Source organism: Protopterus annectens, chromosome 1.part1 (assembly GCF_019279795.1).
Source record: "Protopterus annectens isolate FY-2018-M chromosome 1.part1, PAN1.0, whole genome shotgun sequence".
Taxonomy (NCBI): domain Eukaryota; kingdom Metazoa; phylum Chordata; order Ceratodontiformes; family Protopteridae; genus Protopterus; species Protopterus annectens.
In genome coordinates this window covers 237,595,093-237,617,796 of record NC_056726.1, presented here as the reverse complement: position 1 = coordinate 237,617,796, position 22,704 = coordinate 237,595,093, and the positions used below count along the sequence as shown (strand labels likewise).

The 22,704-nt window shown below is 39.6% G+C and overlaps 1 protein-coding gene across 1 annotated transcript in view; it reads left to right on the top strand.

The window, feature by feature from the left end:
* Window positions 1-22,704, top strand: part of SLC35F1 (solute carrier family 35 member F1) — a 1,996,989-nt gene that overhangs the window by 1,389,833 nt on the left and 584,452 nt on the right. The window lies entirely within an intron of this gene.

The window sequence follows — 22,704 nt, the reverse complement described above, 5'->3', positions numbered from 1 at the left end:
AACAATCCCCAGCTCTGGAACTGTGAGGCAGAAATAGTATTTATTTATTATTTGATAACCAGACTGGTGAACTGGTCTGAAGACCCTTTTCACCCATGACCCAGGCCCAGGTGTACACACTAAAAAGGAAACAGAAGTAGACATGCAATATATATATATATATATATATATATATATATATATATGTGTGTGTGTGTGTGTGTGTGTGTGTGTGTGAGTATATGTGAGTGCGCGTCCGTGTGTGTGTATGTGTCAATATATATATATATATATATATATATATATATATATATATATATATATGTGTGTGTGTGTGTGTGTCTATCTACTTCACTTTGCCGAAAACTCATTTCACCAATTTTCATTTCACCAAGACCAAATCGCTAAAAGCTCAAATCACCGAAATCGCATTTCACCAAATCCCATTTTACGGAAAATAGTAGTGGCAGTGTATATGTCCTTTTCCCCACTGTAGTGCGATCCTGGAGTTAGTATATATAGTTAGGAGGAGTATGGGTGGCACCCCCCCACCTAGCTTGGATTTATATTGTCCAGTTTCTGTTAAGAGGATAAGTAAGTAGTTTTTAACCATACTAGATGTGGGGGGGGGGGCTATGCCCACCACACCCCCAACTGCCACTATTATTTTTGGTGAAATGGGAGTCGGTCCACATGTATTTTAGTTCTGTCTTCATTCCTATGCAGTCTTCATATATCAATGGTAAATCATTAAAGATTGAAGTTAAAAAATAATGACAGACATTTCAGCGTCAGACTCCATACCATTCAGAAAATTCATGTTTATGCAAAACCTGTTATTCTATTAACTTTCTAAGTTTGTAAGAGCAATATTTAAAAATTATCCATATTTTTGGCCTTTGTCCCACTATTAATTATGGCTTTGTCTAGATTTCTTGCTCTAAGAGGTTGAGAGGTATGCTTTTAAGGCAAGATTATTTATCTCTGGTAACAGATGCATTAGTATTGGCTCATGCTTCATTCTTATGAAAGCTTATACTAGTTGATAAAAAATGTAACATGAAGTGGTGGAAATGTGTTAACCCCCAGGTACTCAGTTATGTAACACAATCTGTTTCAGATGACAAATTTAGTACAGAAAAAATGGTGTATTTCTTCATAGTGTGAGGTTCTGGGGGATGTTTAATTTTGAGGTCTGCAGTGGACTGAAGAGGCCCTTGGATGAATCTGCTTAAATCATTACTAGACTAAGGCATTGGTTTGTGGGTTTGTTTTAATGAAGTGCGCTATCCAAAACTCAGCCGAGTGCTCCTCCAGGCTTTTCTGCAGTTACCTCCTACTGTGCCTCTAGGTGTCAAATGTTGCTTGTTCATATTTGCATTAATAATTCTAAAACCATGCTATGTACAAGAAAGATATCAGAATATCTTATCTTGTAACATACATGACGGCAAACACAACTGTACTGATATTTGACCTCTGTCAATGAGTTTTTGTTAGAACTGCAAGGTGATAACTTATTTTTTAGAGACTCAAGCCACACCCACTGGGAGTTAAAGATACATACTCAAAAGAGCTGTACTGGAGGGAATGAGTTAAATGTATAAAGGCTAAAGCAAGCTAGGAATGGATGATTAAGCAGCGTGATTATTTATACATGAAATTGCTCATTTGCTAGTTGCAGTGGTATCTCACAGTAATATTACCAGAATTTGATGTGTTTGTCAGGTACTCTCTTATTTCATTTTACCATCTTCCTTGTTTTGTGTTTTTCTTCTGTTTTATGATGTTGTTGAGCTTTGGTCATGTAATACTTAATAAAATCAGGTATTAAAGAGAAAGAAAACAGTGTAAGAAACTTCTCTGTGTGGAAGATTTTCAGTCCATATATTTCTAGTTAATCACTGTATATTAATCAGATCAGACAATAGTAGTAGAAGTAGCGAACGTAAACTCGTCAAGTCAAAAAGTAATAATAGAAAATATATAATTCTACAGCATTACTAAGTATTCAAAAGTAATCCAAGCAAGGCAGGCAGTCTGTTTCCAGTCGAAAATCCTTTATTAAGTACACAGACAAGCGATCCAATTAAAACAAAAATAGAGTAATAATTTCCTCACAAGCTTTCTAATATATATATATATATATATATATATATATATATATATATACTTTTTATCAGGCATGGGAGTGGTTTAATGTGCTGTAGAACAAAGTGTTATTGGTACACATGTTAAATTCACATCCCTTCCCCCATCAGTGTGACATTCGAGCTGGTCCTGCCCTACCTAGTAGCTGTCATAATAATATATAGCCCTAATGTACTTTAATGGTACATATTATTTAACCAAATTATTAAGTAGATTATTAAGTCTGTGATTTTATACAAGGCAATATACTACATGGCTGGAAATATATCAACCAGGCCTGCTGAATCTAGCTTTGTTTGTATAACTTGAGCACTAATCCAGGCATTCTTTAAAGTATTCAGTTGTATTTATTACTGCTTGGTAGTAACTTGATTAAAGTGTAGCTATCATTTCTAAGTCTTTTGGATTAAGCACTTGGGCTTCAGACCAGTTGTTTTACATTAGGAAGGTTTGTGGCCTGCACTGTGGTGGCAGGACAGGTAGCTTACATCCTTCTAAGTTGGGAACTGCTGATTGAGGGCTCAGTGTCTGTTATTCTAAAAGTGTATTAGTTCTGGTTTAAGCACTTGGGCTTCAGGCCAGTTATTTTACATTAAGAAGGATCGTGGTCTGCACTCTTGTGGGAGGAGAGGCTGGACTCTGCCCTTCTGAGCTGGGTATTTCTGGTTAAAGGCTTATAGTGCCTGCATATTCTAACTGTTTCTTACTGAAATTGGTACACCTTGTTTGCTGTAGCATAGACTAGATCCAGGCCTGCTGAATTTAGCTTTGTTTGTATGCTTGTTGTTTGTTTATTTCCCTGAAACGCTAATTCTACCTAAAACGCTGCCTTTTAGCACTTCTGTGGATCCCTAGTGATATCTGCATTGCTTACTGTACTTATTTCCTTGTTTCACTTGAAAGAAAGTAACTGTTTGTCGTTTTTGCATTTAAGTTACCTGTAACACATTGCATTTAAGTTACCTGGTACTTGCTCACTAAAGCAATTATATAAGTCAGCTCTAAAAAATTAAAAGCACTACTACATCCTCCCAAACTCCCCTTGAGTACCTTGTTCCCCATTGGCCCTTTTTTTCAGTTATAAAGGAATTCCCAATACTATTCTAGCATGTCCAAAGGTCAGTTGTCAATCTCCTCTCCGGTCCAGCTGGTGAATCTGGGAATCTTGAGGCAATGTTACAACTGCCTCATGTACACAGACAACCCTCTCCTCCTCCCAACAAATTCCAACACATGTGAGAGATGCAACCATATAGCCAAACTGGAGGCTAAGCTCTCTCAACTCAGTACTGGCGTAACCAGTCAGGAGGAGAAGGAAACCACACTCACTACAATTCCAGTCTCACATAGACCTACCATGACAACAAACCAAACACATAAACACACAAAAACATACTCGGAGGCTCTAAATAAAAATCTGCCTAAGCAGCAGAGACCTCCAAAGCAGACACCCAAGCAACCGCTACCCCAAAACAAAACATGTGCAACACATAGCTCACAAAGCCAGTGTGCCGAACAGTCACAGCCCTTAAGGCTAAACAACACACCTGATACACTTGTAATAGGTGACTCTATCATCAGGCACACTGACGTCCCGCTCACCAGGCTGAACAAGGAGAAGGTCATGGTGAGCTGCCTGTCGGGCGCTAGGATCCGCCACATAACACAAGCACTCAGGTCACTCCAAGGCAAGTACAAATATGACTCAGTCATTGTCCATGCTGGTGTGAATGACCTGAGACGTACCTCCCTGGACTACATGAAAAGAGACATAGAGGAGCTCTCTGAGCATGTAGCCCAGGCTGGTATGACCCTGACCTTGAGTAGCATCTTACCCTCACCAAGAATGATGCCACAATATGAAGACAAGATGATCAATTTCAACAATTGGCTTAAGTATTGGTGTCATTCAAAGGGGATCCAATGCCTGTCAGCCTGGGATGACATGCTCGACAAGCCATGATGCTTCACTAGGGATGGCTTGCACCTATCACCCCTGGGCTTTCGGATATTGGCAAAGGCTCTTGCTACCCCCATGGTGCCTTTTTTAGGCAAGGCTCAAAAGACAAACCCACCTCCATAGGTATCACAAGGGATAAGAAACTAAGAGTAATGCTACTCAATGCCAGAAGTCTAAACCTCAAGATGCACGCACTTGAAACTCTCCTTAGCATGGAGAACATCGATATCTGTGCAGTAACAGAAACCTGATTCAAGGCTCCGAGAGCACCCCAGCACTACCAGGTTATACCTCATACCATGCTTTTCGGCCCCAAAACTTGGACCGAACCACAAAAGGAGGGGGAGTATCAATATTCGTCAAAGATACCCACACTTCCAGGTTGGTGGCACAGCACTAAGCATCAGAGACTATCCATGTGCAACTAACAGTGGGTAAAACTGCCTTCCAGTTTATAGCCTGCTACAGACCACCCTCCCAAACACAGGAACCCCACTCGGCCTTCCTGAGAATACTGGAAAATATGAAGGTCTCTCCAAACACCATTATATTGGGCGACTTCAACTACTCAAACTCATATAGACTGGGAGCATTACTCTAGCTCCAACACCCTAGCCCAAAGGTTCCTAGAATTTATAAACTCAAATGCTATGGAACAACTTGTTACCACTCCCACAAGAAGGGAAAACATACTGGACCTGATCATCATCAACATGGGGACACTATGCTCCAGACCAGAAGTGTATCCCTCACTGGTAAGATCAGACCATAAACTAATCTCACTGGATATTCACATCCCAACCCCACCCCCTGCCCAGAAAACGACAGTGAAAAACATCTCTAAAGCAAATTTCACACGCCTCAAAACCGAGGCGGAATCCTTCAAAGCCCCCAGGCCTGTGGAAAATACAGCCCAGACCGCAGAATCCTTTATAAATGCATTCTATGAACACCTTCAGGAATGCATGGATCATGCAATCCCAAATAAAACCAAGACCCAATCCTCCAAAGGCAGACGTCCTGTCTGGTGGACCCCAGCCATAAACAAACTATACAATAGAAGGAGGAAGCTACTACATGATAGAGCAAAATCCCAAAAAGGGAAGGCATCTCTGATCAGTATTAGCAAAAACTACGGACACTCATAAAATCGTCTAAGGCCAGCTTTGAGAGAAAAATTGCACAGGACACTAAGGATAATCACAAGGCTTTCTTTAGTTATGTTAGGAACCTGGGTGGGAATTCCCAGATATGCTCAGAATTAGTCCAAAATGACAAAAAATACACCGAGCCCACAGACATTGCCAACATCCTAGCTGACAGGTTCAGTGCAAACTCCCCCTCCCCACCAAAAGGGCAAATATCTATCCCAACAGAGTGCTGCCCCCCTGACATCTCAGATGCTCAGGTAAGAGCCGCCCTCTCCAAAGCAAAAAGCACAGCATCAATGGGACCAGATGGTGTCCCGGGCTGCGTCCTACATGAACTCCAAGAAGAGCTAAACCCAAACATAAAACTACTGTTCAATCTTAGCCTTACTACAGGATATGTACCCAAAGAGTGGCATACAGCAACAGTGGTCCCTCTCCACAAAGGTGGTGCCTCAACGGATCCTGGAAACTATCACCCCATAAGCCTGACTAGCTTGGTCTGCAAAGCTATGGAAAGGATCATCATGGACCTCATAAATAAAGATATTGGGGACCTACAGACACTGGATCCTACCCAGTTTGGCTTTGTTAATGGCAGATCCTGCCTCTTAAACCTGGTCAATTTCTTTGAAACAGTCACCAAGGCCATTGACAAGGGAAGGTGGTCCACACAGCCTACCTGGACCTCGCAAAGCCTTCGATACAATACCCCACTCGGGCATTATAGATAAGCTCACCAGCTTAAATATAAACCCCTATGTCACTAGATGGGTTGCAAACTGGCTCAAGGACAGAACCCACATGGTTAGAATTGCTGGAGCCATGTCAGACTCCAAACCATTTACAAGTGGCATCCCACAAGGCTCAGTCCTGGGACCTCTCTTGTTCAGTATATATTTCTCGGCAGTACAGGCCAACACGGAAGGACTGTGGCTGACCAAGTTTGCAGATGACTGCAAACTGGGCGCCATAATCAACTCTCCAGCCAACACAAGCATCCTCCAAAAGGGCCTCATAGAAACAGACAACTGGTGCCAGAGCCATGGCCTCAAGCTAAGCCAAAAGTATATAGTCATCCCCTTTGGCAAAAACAAAGTGCCCACAAATTACCACATAGGTGGTAATCCATTAAGTACAGAAGAAGTCATTAGGGACCTGGGGACCCAAGTTGATAGCAATCTCTCATTTGACAACCACGTGGCCAAAGTGGTTAGAAAAACATTTTATATAGCCCACCTAATCATGAAGGGATTCACATCTAGATCAGGGGAGGTCATTGTGCCTCTTTACTCATCCCTCATCAGGCCCATAATTGAGTACAATGCCCCTTTTGGGATGTACCTTACCAGACACCTGCAACAACTGGAAAGACCCCAAAAGTACCTCACCAAGAGGATCAAAGGGCTCAAACAGATGCCATATTCTGCCCGATTAAAGAAACTCCAGCTCTACTCAGTGGCATACCACCTGCTCTGAGGCGATCTGTGCCTGACGTATAAAGCCATGTCCAACCCGGAATTAATGGACATGCTGCACCTCAGAAAATCCAAATCCCATCGAGCTACGCGCTCGAGAGACTTGAACCTCAGCACTGAAATAAATAGGACATGCTGGAGGGACAGATTCATAACCCAGAGGCTCCCTTCACTCTGGAATAAAATCCCAGTCCAGGTTAGGCAGAGTCCCACATTGACTCTCTTCAAGAGGAATCTTGATGAGTGGATGGGAGATCATAAATTTATCCCAGCTATCACTTCTGTGTCACTGTTAGACAGAGGCACAGTATGCTAACCTCAAAAAAAGGCATAGCAAAATTAATTTAAAATGGGTGGCGAAAGCCAAACACACTCTGGCTAGGCTTATAAATGCCCTAGGGCAGATAGCCTAGTATGAACCTATGAACCTATGAACCTTAGTTCATTTTGCGATGAAAAATTATATATAAATATATACATATACATTTTGCATGTAAAAATCAGTTTCTATTTTCATAACCTATTGTTAACAAAGATCGCTTTCGTCCTTCTAGACTTCTTCAGGTCTGTGTACAAGAACCCTAAAAACCTATATAATTGTATAATTAGTTAGTATTGTTATTACCATCATTTTGAATAAAGTGGAAAAAAAGAGAACCAGAAAAAAATAAAAATAAAAAATATATGTATGATGATGGAAACAAAATATACACTTAAATTTCAAATGATTTAAAATGGTATTTAAAACCAATTTGTAGAAAAAAAATAAAATAAAATACAATTACTCATGTAAACAATGTGCACTTTTAATTGAACAGTAGTAGTTTAGTCCAGGCTTTCTAAAAGAGTTCAGCTTTAATTGCCACATGAGCTCATGTTTCTCCAGAATTTTCGGGATGTCTCCTTCAAGATCACCCATGTCTATGCGATCTGCTAAATCTATCTTTTCTAAAAAGTCATATAAGTCCTGCAAAAACTGCTTAAAATCCTTTAAAAGTTTTTCATTTTTGTCCACTACGGGTCTAAGTGTATTTTCCACGTAAACAGACAATGGCTCTGTAATCCAATTTCTGCCTGATACTATAGGCCTTAAAGGGGGCTTAACCGGATCTTTGTGGATCGTAGGTATTCCTCTGATAACCAGTATAAGGGGATTAGACATCTGAAAATAATCGTACAGTTGTTTGTCTATAACACCTTCTAAATGACTATCATATAACATTGTTTCCACATTTGTTATCAATTGATGCAGTTCTTTCCCATCTATCAAGTTATATGTACTCTCATCATCTAGCATATTCTGCATAGTAGAGTTGTAGTAACTTGTGGCCATTACTACCACTGGCCCTCCCTTATCTGCCAACTTTATAGTTATTGATTCATCCTGTTTTAACTTTCTCACTGCCTCTGATTCTTTCTTACTAATATTATACTTCATAGTGTGACTGCTTTCTAGTTCCAGTTTATCAAAGACATCATTTTCACACAGCTTTATAAACATTTCAATTAATGGATGGCTTGGTGGCATAAACGCACTAGGTTTTTTAAACCTTTTCTTCTGCACATTATCCCCATCATCTTCAAATAACATTCTTAATAAAACATTTCTATTAAACATTTTTAAGTTCAGTATAGTTTCTGTTACCTCTAAGGGTTGTGAGGGTATGAATGAAAGACTCTTACCTAAAAGGGAATACTCATCCCTCCCTCATCAACACCCGTGAGGAAATGTTACATACTAGCGATTGTCCCACCATTGGCGTTTCACCTTCATTGGCAACCCCTGCGAATATTTCCTCCTCTTGCGGCTGCTGGACCAACCTCATTGCTTGAACCGTTTCTCCAACCATATGGGAAGTGTTGGAAAAACCTGGCCATGCTCGTCTTGGCCTTGTATAGCTCTGACCTCCTCGCCTATTCTCCCACTTAAGGTAAAAGGTTAATTTTTCTTGCTGCAAAATGATGCTTTCTTTCAGAGAAAGATTGTGCAATTTAGTTTTTATTTCCACAGATATGGTCTTCTCTATCAGCACAGCCTGAGGCACATTTTACTTCTGTTTTGTGCCTTGTCTTTCTTCCTCACTCAGTTGTTTATCTTCCACCGAAGTAACCGGCCTGTTGTTCCTCCCCATTTTTGACGTCATCTGGTATTTTAAGGTGGAATCGCAATCTTCTGTAGTGTGATTATGTGATCTAGGCCATACGAACACATGGTCCATCTTAAAATCTCGAATGTCCCTTTCCATTGTGTTGAACTTTTGCCTAAGCAATTTGTTCTCATACACATTAACAGAATCCAACAGGACATCCAATTTTTCTTTAACCAGATCTACCGGATACACCCTAAACAAGTCCTGTTCCTTCTTATGTATCTCTGCTGAGATTTGTACCTCATCTTTTACACCATACTCAATCAGTAAGCGCATGTAGTTACATCCTATTTCCAGGTTTAACTGCTGCCAATGGGAGAGTAGTTCTACTTGTCATTCTCCCTATGTCGGCATTTTCAATATTCTCAGGCCTCTAGGGATTACCTTATGCTTCAAGCAGGCTTCCATATGGAACCTATGCGCCTGCAGTCTCTTAAGCTTATACAAGGCCTCCTCTATATTGTGTATATCTCTGAGCTACAGATCAAACCAATGCTTTTGAGTTTACAGTGATAGAACAAGTTTATGAAAATGTAAGAAGTGGATTTATCAGAAACACCACCGAGACCTCGGAAACATGCTGGATAATTAGATTAAGGGGAGATCGGGGAAAAGGGTTGAATGATAGAATTCCAATACAACCCATTTTAAAGAGTAGAAGTCTGTTTAAATAAACAATATGAATTTTTATTGTCGTGTTTTTGACAAATGTTTTTATGTAATAATGAATGTTTTAAGTAATGTTGAATGTTATAATGTTATAATAATATTAATAGGGATGATTTTTAATTAAAAAATATATTTTTAAGGGTTAGATAAGATTAGAGTGTATGCGTATATATGTAGTTGTTTAAGTGTAAATGTAATTCAGTGCATGTTTTAAGTGTATTGGACAGGCAAGAGTTAAACAGTTGGTAGCTGGATTTAATTGAGTAAGCTCTCTTACAGGTTTATAACTGTATGAATTGGTTTAAAAGAAGACATGTTAGTGTAATGAATTTTTTATGAAGGTCTGAAGAAGTGGTGCTTGTGACCACAAAAGTGCTAACCATATTTACTGTTTTAACCAGTTATTCTACCATTAAACCTGTTTTTTAATATTTCATCAGTAGTCTGACTCTTTGTTGTTGTTGGCTGTTACGCTGGATGGTGCTCTGTATACAGTTCTACTTATTTGTTGTTCCAGTGTTTCATTTACACAAGTAGCTATTTGGACTTTGTGTGTATATACTTATTATTATAAATATAATTATATCAAAATGTAGAGACTATGTTAAGCTCAGTGAAATGTTCTTATCTGAACATTACAGTATAGAAATTGTACTGGAAAAATTACATTTTCAAGCTTAAAAAAATACATTCTGAACTCTTAGATGGAAAAAATCGTAGAAAACATGTACAGCTGATTATGAGCATGATTCAAAAATGGCTGTGACAGACCAAGTCCTTAGGTGCAGAAAGGCCCTGTGGTCTATACACCATCATGTGCATCATTTACAGATGGATTCTTAGATGTATTACCATTTATAATATGCCATGGAAGGGAAGCTGCTGCTACACTGAAAGCCTAACAAAGAATTTCTAAAAATCTGGGGCGAAATTGTTGATGAAACCTACTACACTTTCCCATGCAGACCATGACCTCAGGAGGAAAAACAGACTCCTGGTCTGTTGCATAGTGTTGATAATAGAATTTAATCCAGATGACTCACAAAATTTCTCATTTTATTGCAAGGTACACTTTTACACTTTGTACCAGAGGTAAATATGTAAGTTGGCGAACCACTATTTTTAGGAACTGTTAATAGGTACTTCATCTGCATAATATGTCACACCAATTTACCCGAACTTCACCAACACAGCAATATTTCCCACATACATAGCTATATTGCTTCACAATACATATGAAACCTAATGTTTGTCATTGTCTATGCCTACAAAGATGGACAGTTACACAAATAAAACAAAAACACAGCAGATGATTACTGATCAGTTGGTAACTTGCAAACAAAATAAATTAACCAATAACGGCAAACATACTCTTTGCAGAACATTTCAGCCATAAAAAAGCCACTCAAATAATTGTCATTATACTCCACCAACATCTGTACTCATCATTTACATTAATTTTCACTGTGTACACATTTACCTGTCTGATTGTGATAAAAATGGCCACAGTAAAGTATTCCAGTTTGATTCACACAAATACATGAGTCCTGCAAAAACAGACTGATGACTTTTAACTTTATCAGGTCAGCAGGGTCTATCATTCTTATCCACAAATGTCCCCCAAACCCATCAGTTATAGTAACATTGTTGACCACATTCCCTTTACATATGTGTCAAAAAAATGAATAACAAAAATAATGACCAAAATAATATTTCAAATGTATTTCACGCAAATATACAATAGCCATACTTCCAACTTAATTCACACACATTTTCACACTAGTCCTGCAATACCAGATTAAAGACTGTTTAAAACTGATTAGAGTATAAAGTGCTTTCATTCAGAGATAGACCTTCCTCCCTACCTGCAGTTATAACCACTTCGTTGACTATTAACATCCTTTACTGTTATGAAGAAATAAATTACATATGTTTTATTGATAGATTTGGATGAACAACATAAAATTGGATATAGATAAATGGCATCACACTATAAGACCCAGCCATGTGTAGCACAGATTAAATGGAATAATATGTATGATGAGAGCATAAGAAATATTAACCACCGAATAATATATGTTAGGTTTATATATGTGCAGTCTACATTGAAGTAAAGAGAACTATTACTAATGCAAATGTCGCTGATGGCAAACAACTTTGCATTTAAGAGCTTCATCTACAAACTCGGTGCCCTGCTTCCTTTGAATAGTAAATTACCTTGCTGTATTAAAAACTTAGTGTGCTGATGATATTGTCATAATTCTTGAACTAGATCAGCTATGCAACATGTAATGGTCTACAGGGAAACAGCCAAAGGATCCGTGTTAGTTTCTAGGTATACATTCCAGGGGACCATTAAGGAACCTAGCCCAAAATTCCCAATTGCACCAAAGTACTGTCTTATTAAGTAATTTGCTCAAGGTCTCACAGTAGGTAAATGAAGGTGGAACAATTCAAACCCTGCACCCTTGATACTGGCAGAAGCTCATAAACAAGTCAGAGCTTAGTCCTCTAAACTAACTGCCAACCAGATTAACAGTTTTTGACTAAATGCATAAATTCTTTATAATCAGATCTTGTTGAGAAGACTGTACCACAGTAATAGAATCATAGGATCATAGGAGGTTTCTAGGCTAATGAGCCTAGCACCCTTACAAGTCTAGCCAAGTTTTAGCATTATTTCCACAATCAGCACCTATCACCCCTGTCCAAGAAGAACACAGGTGGAACCCCTGGGGTGAATTTATGGTTACCCATCCAATTGTCCAGATTGTGTTTGAAGAGGACCAATGAGGTGCTCTGTTTGACATGAAGTGGGAATTTGTTCCAAAGGTGTTGTAATCTCTGGGAGACAAATCTGTCCCTCCAGCAGGTTCTACTAATGTCAAATACCAGGTTAAGGTCTTTAGAGAGAGTAACCCGTGTACCATTTGACTTGTGGATACACACCATTTCCAATAAAACAGGGTCAGAGACTGCCTTACATGCAAGGCACAGATCTCCTCTGAGTAGTCTGTATGAAACAGAATAAAATGACAGTAATTTCAGATGATCCACACAGGACTGATTATGAAGACCTTGAATTTTCCTTGTGAGGAACCTTCGTGGTCTCTCCGATTGCTGCAGGTGCTTGGAAGGGTATATACCAAAAGGGGCATTGTACTCAATTATTGGCCTTATGAAGAAGACTACAGGGAGGTTATAACTTCTTTTTTTCTGGAGGCAATGCCTTTACTTATGAGACAAGGAATATAGAATGCCCTTCTTACCACTGTGAAGACATGGTGATCAAAGGTAAGGTTGCTGTCAACCTGTGTGCCCAGGTCTCTCACCACTGAGTGTATACTTAGGGTGTTGTTATTGATGTGGTAATTAGCAGAAACATCACTCTTACTGAAAGGGATGATAATACATTTTTTGCATTGAGTTTAATGCCATGATGTTGGCACCAGTCATTTGTTTGTGTAAGACCCTCTTGTAGGATGTTGATATCGTTTGGAGATTCTATGACCACTCCCAGTTTGCAGTCATCAGCAAACTTTGCCAGCTACAGACCTTTAGTTTTAGCTTGCACTTCTGTGATGTAAATTCCAAACAACAGAGGTCTCAGGAATGATCCATGTGGAACACCACTGGTTACAGGTCTGCTGTTGGAGGTGGATTCCCTAATTTTGACCATATGGGTTCTATCAATGATCAATTTAGTGACCCATCTAATGATATATGGGTTGATACCTAGCTGGGTGACTTTGTCATTTATGCCTGAGTGGGGGATAGTGTTAAAAACCAATGACTACTGGATGTTGAAGAACAGATGGTTTTCATCATTACTGTAAATAATGCAGACTATATAACCTAATAAAAGTCAACCCCTTCACAGTTGTGAAGGCTATAGAGAAGGCAATGCTAACATAATATATTACTAACATAAAATATTTATTTTTATTTTATTTTATTTTACATTTGTTAACTGGGAAAGTCCAACTGGATACATGTCCATTTTCATGAGAGGCCCGTGGAGAAAAGCTCCACATTTGCAAATAAGTGACACTTTAAAGTTGTGGTTACATAGAAGTCTAAACATTAACAAATCACTGAGAATTTATAGTCAGTGTTACATTTAAATCAAGCAACATTGTAAGTTTATGGTATAAATATACAGAGATAACATTTTACATCTTTGAAGTGTGTAAAAAAAGAAAGAAAAGTATTCACAGATTGAATAAATGTAAGGATGATAGTTAAGAGAAAGGTGGTTAGCTAAGAAGGGAAGTTATTGTAAATAGTATGTAGAGGGGTAGAAGAGCATAGCCTTAGAATGGGTAGTATAACAAGTTATCTTCCTGATAATAGAATTCTAATGGTTGTTGAGAAGTGCATGTTGTCTGGGTGGAGAACGGTTATTATTAGGTATTTCTCCTATGTGAGCTGTTTTTTTTTACCTTTTCTTACCTTTTTCTTGTTATTTTTAGAGTTTGTCTGGGTTTAGACATGGGCATAGCCAATCCCTATTTATATACATCTTTAGGGATATTTTGAATTGGGGTAAGGAGCATGTGGTGGTTAGTTCAGCAGGAAGTGAGTTCCATTTTTTTCCAGTAGAGTTGGAGAATAATGATTCTCCTGCTGAGTTGTTGGCTTTGGTAGATTGTACTAGCATTCTGTTGGATGAGCGGAGGGATGCTAGGTTTCTGTAGGGGGTGATAATATTAGTCAGAATGGGTGTACTGGTAGGTTGGTAGAGGATTTTATGAATAACTATGAGATGCTTATACTGGAGCTGATTGGGTAGTTCTAGGCAGCCTAATCTGTGAAGATTCTGACAGTGGTGGGTTCTGTAGGCTGAGCCTGTGGCAAATCTAGCTATATTGTTATAGCAGCTAGTGATTTTGCTAAGGTTTGATTTGCTTAGGTTTGTGAGGATGGGTGAGGCATAGAGAAGGGTTGACAGCAGATGGGTACGAGCTATGGCAGTTCTGGCAGATGGGGTTAAGAATTGCTTAATCCTATACAAGGAGCCTATTTTTTTTGTTAACTGTTTTTATTGTTTTGTCTATATGAGCATCATACTTCAGATTATTATCAATGATTATTCCAAGAAGTTTAGTGCAAAGTTCAGGAGAAATTATGGTGCCATTGTTAGTTGAGATTGTAATTATTGGTGATGTTAGCTTATGGGTAGGGGAGAAAAGAAGTAGTTTGGTTTTGTTTGGGTTCAGTATGAGACAGCGACTATTGAGCCAGTTCTCTACTTTGTTGAAGGTGATTTAGGATAGGGATTGTAGTTTGGTGGGAGTGGAGGCAGAGCAGATAAGTGTGTAGTCATCTGCATACTGTATACATGTTGCATCTGGGATAACTTTGGGTAGGTCATTAATGAATATTGAGAAAAGGAGGGGACCCAATATAGAACCTTAGGGTACTCCAAGGGTGACAGGTAGAAGGGGGGATAGATTGTCTTTCCGTAGAACAGCTTGTTGTCTGCCATGCAGGTAAGAGTGGAACCAGTTGATTACTGGGTTGTCTAAGAAAAGTGATTTTAGTGAGTCTAGGAGTAGGTGGTGATTCACCATGTCAAATGCTTTCAATAGATTGAGAAAGAGGGCAGAGGAGAGCTTATTCTGATTACGGTTGTGATTTATTGTGTGAGAAAAGGAGAGAAGGGCAGTAGTTGTACTAAGGGTGGGTCTAAATCCGTGCTGGGATGAGGCTAGGAGAGTATTCTGAGTAAGGTGAATTAGAATTTGCTTATGTATGCATTTCTCCATTATTTTGGCTAAGGGAGATAGGATGGCTATAGGTATGTAGTTAGAGAGTTCAGTGGAGTTTCTCCCTTTATGAAGTGGAATAATGTGGGAGATTTTCCAGATGGAGTGGATGTAGGATTCGTGGATAGTACGATTGATTAAGATGGAGATAGGGTATGCTATTTCATTAGCAGCCTTTTGCAGAAACTCCACAGGAAGTAGGTCTGCTGCCAGGGTGGTGGGTTTTAGTTTCTTAAGTAGAGATTTAATATAGTAAGTGGGGATAAGATCAAATTTGAAGGGAGGCACATTTACCTGAGTGGATGTGATAGTAGTAGAAGAGTTGGGAGATAGATTATTAGTTAGGGACTGGACTGTATATGTGAAGAAAGTATTAAAGGTATTTGCAACACACTTAGAATGTAGTTGTAGGGTAGCTGAGGGGGTGGGGGTTGAGGATTTACCTGGGTGGAGCAGTTTATTAAGACCTGACCAGAATTTTTGAGGCTGATTGTGGTGCTTTTTCTGTAAATTGATGTAATAGTTTTGTTTATCTAACACAATATACTTTTTTGCCTTGTTTCTCATTTGTTTGTATCTAATGTGGGCTTGTGGGGATTTGGTGGATCTCCAGGAGGTCCATGCTGTGTTTCTAGCAATAAGTTATTGTCTATTACTATTGTTTAGCCATGGAGCTATTTTGATTTTGGTTCTTATTGTTCTTGTGGGAGCATGCCTGTTTAAGATGGCTAGGAATCTAGCACTGAAGTCTGAGACTGCTTCATCAAGAGGAAGTAATTTAAGATTGGCCCATTTGCATGAGTTAAGTTTGGCCTGGAAACTAGTTGGGTTAAAGTTCTTTGTATACTTAAGGGTTTTAAAGGTGGTTTGGTGAGACATATCATTCCTTTTTCTGATTATATAGGTTAGGAAGTGGTCACTCATGTCCTCAGGTAGGGTGCCTGATTTGTATAACTGAGGTTTGTTATTTATTAAGATCCAATCTGGGATACTTTCCTTATTGTTGGCCTTATTGATACTGGTGGGAGAAGTAATAATCTGAAAGAAGCCATGTAAGTTGATATGGGTGGTGGGGTAGTTTGATGAACATGCTTTCCAGTTGATGTTGAAGTCCCCGAGAATAATTGTTTCTTGGGGTGGTTAGTGGATAGCCATTGGAGATTGCATTCTAAGGTGTCTATGTTGTTACCTGGGGGAATATAGATACATACTATGTTTATAGATTTGTGTTTGTTAAGTTGGACTTTTGTGATGATTGTTTCAGAGTTGGTAGTTGTTAGGTCTTGTGGGGTACTAATTGAGGATACTTCAAGAGTGAATTTATATAGGATGGCTACACCGCCTCCTTTTCTATCTTTTCGGACAAGTCTTATTATATTGTAGTTTGGGGGTATAATTTCATTATCGGGAATAGTGGATTTGAGACAGGTTTCTGTAAGGCATAGTAGATCAGGGGAGTGCATGTCTAGGAGGGCATGCAGATAGTGAATTTACTTATTTATACTTCTGATATTTAGGTGACAGACTAGTAATGAATTAGGGGCATCGTGTGAGCTTATTAGGTTAGAAGGAGTGCTATTTGTGGGATTAGTGGTAGCAGGTGAGTTTAGGCCTGGGTTAGGGTGGATGTCTCCATGGGATATGAGGTTAAGTAATATATTCCTTATGAGTTTGGTGATCTTTAGTAGGAGTTGGTAATAATATTTAGTTCTAGGGTTTAAATGTGTAGGTCTTATGGGATGGAGAGGTTTTGAAGTAGTGGAATTGGAGAAGAGGTGGGGTAGTATTGGGGTGGGGTGTGTGGTTGGATGCTAGTGGTGGTAATTGAAGTAGGATACTGAGAGTTAGGTAGATAGCGGAATTCATAGATGGTGAGAAGATAAAGTATTACAAGTGAGGGTATGAGGTAGTAATGTGGTCTAGGTTTTGGTGATAAGGTGTGAGTTAGTGGAGATATTGTAGGATAAAGTAGTAGTTGGGATAGAGAGTATGGGTGGGGAGATAGAAGAGAGTGAATTGTGGTGGGTTGGGAGTGGGGGTTGGGTGTAAAGAAAGGATGAGTTGTAGTTGGATGAATGTGATGTGTGGGAGTGGCAGAGTAATTAGGGGGTGTGGCTAGGGTAGTATAAATGTAGGAGTACTGGGGGTGGGTGGGAATTGAGGCAGGGTAGGGGAGCAGGGCGAACCGAGTGTGTAGAGCCAGTGAAGGACTAAACTCTGTGAAAACAATCAGTGGAGTGCTGACTATTAAGATAAGTTTAAGGGAAGATAACAGGCTGTGCAGTTGAGAAATGTGTAGTAATAAATAGAGGGGTATAGTGGGTCTACCAGATAGATAAATATATTAGGAAGTGGATGCCTCAGATTTATAAATTAAGATAGTAAGATAGTTATTCAAGGAGATTAGACCTGGGAAGAGGGTGCCACCTAGTGGGCAAACGATATAATGCAACCGTGGCTACTCTCAGGGCTAGCAGGTCTAGAGGGAAAGGGAGGGAAAAACAAGAGTTATATGAAGAGGCTATAAGAGGGGAAGGTATGGAAGTTGGGAGGAGAGAAGGTTTTGGCTGCTGGCTGTCCTGCCTAGGGAGTGTACAGTAAACACATGGGGTTATATAACAAATGTATTATTTACATACAGTGGTTTTATAAAACATACTTTTCCTGTATCCTTGAGGGAAATGATGCCAGAGAAAGGTTTGGCTATGTTCCTTAGCTTGGGGAAGAGACAGCAATCTTAGACAGGGCAATAAGCCCAAAACCTAGTACAGGCCAGGCAGGTTGGAGAGCTGGGTACATAAAGTGAGAGAGAGAAAAGTGGTGAAATAATCAGTAGGTTGGACACACTTACTAAGGAATTAACAACTAAAGACAGTGTATATGTAATCACATTAACCAGGTATACACTAGCTACTTTTCCAAAATATTCTCTGAGGTTAATACAGTAAAAGTGCAAGGTAGGTGCAGTTATCCAATGAAATATGCACAGTAGGGTTTAAAGAATCAGTAGAACAACTATACAGTTCTAGAAACAAAGCAGTACAAGAAATACACTAAACATCCATATACTTCATGGTGCAGGTAACAGTTGCTCAGCACGGAGAAAGAGGTAGTAGTTTCATGTGTAACTTTTAACTAAATATTACATGTGTTTTCTTGTTTAAAAAGAATCGCTATTTAACTAAATACTACATGTATGGGGCCACCCTACCATAAACACTAACCTAATTCAGCATTTTAGTGCTAAAGAGTACTAATACAGCTTCAGTGTCCCGTAGTAAATCAGGTATCCACACATATGCAGTCTACACTATGGAATGCCACTCTAAGTCGGTGTTTTCTTGTTTAAAAAAGAACCGCTTCCTCTTAGTGTTATCTAGCTAAATTCCAAAGCATATGCGGTTTACATCACAGAGAACTCTACTTCTAGATGCCATGTTCCGTGTAATGTTAGAACAGTGTCAATAATAGTGAGGCATAAATTAAGTCAACTTCTTTCATTTGTTACCTACTAAGGATCCAATGTATATGCAGTCCGCATTACATAAACGCAACTTTAATGTGGCGTTTCAGGTTTTAAGCTAGAACCACTTCTTAGGTTAGTAGTTTGCTATAAAAGTCCTTGCATATACAGCAATCAATGCTGAAACGCTACCCTGACTTAGCATTCACTGTTTAGAGATAGAACAACCTCTTAATGTTATTTTAAAACAATAATCTGGCACAATCACTCTACAGTCAGAGAAACGGTACTCTGCTTTGGTAATGTCTGTTACAAAAGGACTATTACTCTCACAGTAGGAACGGAATTATTGAAGGAACATTCAGTAGCGTATCAGCTCCACGTGCTACAAACATGCAAATATAGTTGCTAACAGAGCTTGATCAGCTAGTACACCATTACAAATGGTAATTATAGGATGTAGCTATATAGAAACATTTTCTATCACTATAGTAAGCAGCATAAGTCACTTTAAACAAATATTGCAGCAATTTGAATTACTTACACAAGGTGTGGACACCGGAGGCAGGAGCGCACAGCAGCTGGGAGTTAGTTCAAGATTTAAAGATGGTGCCACTTGGGGTTAGGTATATTTTTGGGTTAGGTGAGGAAATAAGGTAGAAGGGGGAGGAGAAAAGTAGGTTAGTGCAGGTACAGACCGGAAGTGATCAGTGCTCTGCACCGGCAGGGTAAGCTGTAAAGAGGTAGTACCTATTGTGTTACAATTTGCTAACTTAGTCAAGCTTGAGAAGGGGGGGGTGGAGCAAGGAACGAGGGAAAGAGCAGAAACAGAGGTAGGCAGGGCTATGAACGGGATTGTCCTAGCTGGGAGGTAAGTGAATGAAGCAAGGTAGTGAAGGACTAAACTCTGTGAAAACAATCTGTGGAGTGCTGACTGTTAAGGTAAGTTTAAGGGGAGATAATAGGCTATACAGTTGAGAAATGTATAGTAAAAAATAAAAATATATTTAGACTATATTACACAACACAGACATAGTAATTAATTAATTCATTATTAAGTGCAATAAATAAAGCAAAACAACTAAAAAATATATGTATGCTGTAGCAGCAGCTTTTGCTCAACAACTCACAAGTCATGCAAGAATCAGAAATATTACTACATACAAAATACTTTTCTTTTTGGGGGGGGATTTACATGTTTACAGGACAACTACATCTCAGTTTTGATTCCCCCATGTCTTCTGCTCTAACACCACTCAGTGCAGGTCTGACCTACTTGAATAGCTGATAATGCCATATTGTTCTAGCATTCACCTCCAGAGTCAGCAGAATAGGATCATGGTCAAATGGTACCTTATGTATGATAATGAACCAGGCCCCCATTAGCCATACCAATGTCCTGTTAATCGGCTGGCTATCCCTAATCGCCAAAAAATACTCTTCAAACCTGTCTCTTTGCACACTATTTTCTTCTCTAATTTTACAATTATCACAGAGATTTGGATTGTATTTAAACTTGTATTTCAGATTTTACAACAAATACACCAACAGCCATGTTCTAAACAAAGCAAAGCCCTTTCACGTTGAAAAACAGTAAGCTTCTCTTCCCTTGATACTCTCATATAGTAAAAATGCATCTGGCAACACATTAAACTGCAAAAGAAATGCTCATTCATAATCAAAAACTAAAACACTAATTAAAAGTTATCTGAAGGGTCAGGAATTCAAAAGACAAATGTGTAACATATTTGCTGACAGCCAAATGGACACACGTCCCTTTTCAGGAGCCAGCAAGGCAGTCCTGTTTGGTGAAAAAGCTTGAATAGAGTCACAAAGGTTCAAGTACAAATATGACTCTGTCATTGTCCATGTTGGAGTGAATGACTTGAGATGTACCTCCCTGGACTACATGAAAAGAGACATGGAAGAGCTCTTGGATCATGTGGCCCAGGCAGGTATGACCCTAGCCCTGAGTAGCATCCTGCCTTCGCCCAGAATGATACCACAATATAAGGACAAAATGATTGACTTCAACAATTGGCTAAGCTTCTGGTGTCATTCAAAGGGGATCCAGTATCTGTCTGCCTGGGACGACATGATTGACAGACCACGATGCTTTGCCAGAGATGGTCTGCACTTGTCGCCCCTGGGATTCAGGTTACTGGCTAAGGCTCTTGCAACCCCTATAGTGCCTTTTTTAGGCAAAGTTCAAAGGACAAAACCACCACTATAGCAGGTACAAGCATGCAAAATCTGAAGGTAATGCTACTCAATGCTAGAAGTCTAAACCTCAAAATGCACTGTCTCGAGGCACTCCTAAAAATCGAGAACTTCGATATCTGTGCAGTAACTTAGACCTGGTTCAAGGCTCCAGAGAGCACCCCTGCAATACCAGGCTACAACTCTTACCACATTTTTCGGCCACCAAACCAGGACCGAAACACTAAAGGTGGAGGAGTGTCAATATTCACCAAGGATATTCACACCACCAGGCTAGTTGCCCAACACAATGCATCTGAAATTCTCCAGGTGCAACTAACACTAGGTAAGACTGCAATCCAAATTGTAGCTTGCTACAGATCCCCCACCATACCCCAAGATTCTCACTACACCTTTCTAAACATACTGGAAAATATTAAGATAGAACCAAACACCCTAATACTGGGTGATTTTAACTACCCTGCCATTAACTGGGAAAACTACTCCTGTACCAACACCTTTGCCCAACGGTTCTTGGAATTCATAAATTCCAATGCCCTGGATCAACTAATCCATAGTCCCACCAGGGGGTCCAATATTTTAGACCTGGTCATTACCAACATGGGAAATTGATGCTCCACACCTATGGTCACCCCCTCGTTAGTCAGGTGTGACCATAAGCTAATCACCGTTAACATCCAGATCCCACCCCCACTCCCCAGTAAGGAAATCTCCATAAAAAACTTCTCCAAAGCTAACTTCATACTACTCAAGTCAGAAGTGACAAACTTCATGACACGCATGCAGATGGGAACTGAAAGTTCAACTGCTGAATCCTACACTAAGGCACTGTACAAGTACATCCACTCATGCATGAATCGTGCCATCCCAAATAGAACCAAGGTGCTCTCATCCAAAAAAAGGAAGCCAATCTGGTGGCCCCCTGCCATAAACAAACTTTACAACAAAAGGAAGAAACTGTTGCAGAAAAGAGGAAAATCCCAGGATGCAAAAAACTCCCTTACAAGCCTCAGTAAGAAACTGAGATCCCTCATAAAATCCTCCAAAGCTAGTTATGAAAATAAAATTGCCAAAGATTCCAAAGACAACCACAAGGCATTCTATAACTATGTCAATAATCTAAATGGCAATGCTCAGATCTGCTCTGAGCTAAAACATAATGGCATTAAATATACTGATCCCAAGGATATTGCCAATATCCTGGCAGATCGATTCAGTGCCAACTTCACCCCCCTCTCACCCCCTAAATGGCCCATCTCAATAGTGGAAGATTGCCAAATTCCAGTAATAATGGCCTCACAGGTAAAAAACGCACTTTCCAAAGCTAAGAATACAGCATCCATGGGACCAGATGACATCCCGGGCTGTGTACTACATGAACTACAAAATGAAGTGGCACCTCACCTAAGTGTCATGTTTAATCATAGCCTCACCTCAGGTTTTGTGCCCACTGAGTGGCGCACAGCTACAGTTATCCCACTCCACAAGGGGGGGATCCACCTTGGATCCTGGAAACTACTGTCCCATCAGTCTGACAAGCCTTATCTGCAAGGCCATGGAGCGTATTATCATGGAACTTATAAACAAAGACATTGGCAACCTTCAAACACTGGACCCCACCCAGTTTGGGTTCATGAAGGGCCAATCTTGTCTCCTGAACCTGATTGACTTCTTTGAATCAGTCTCCAGAGCCATGGACAAGGGTAAGGTGGTCCACA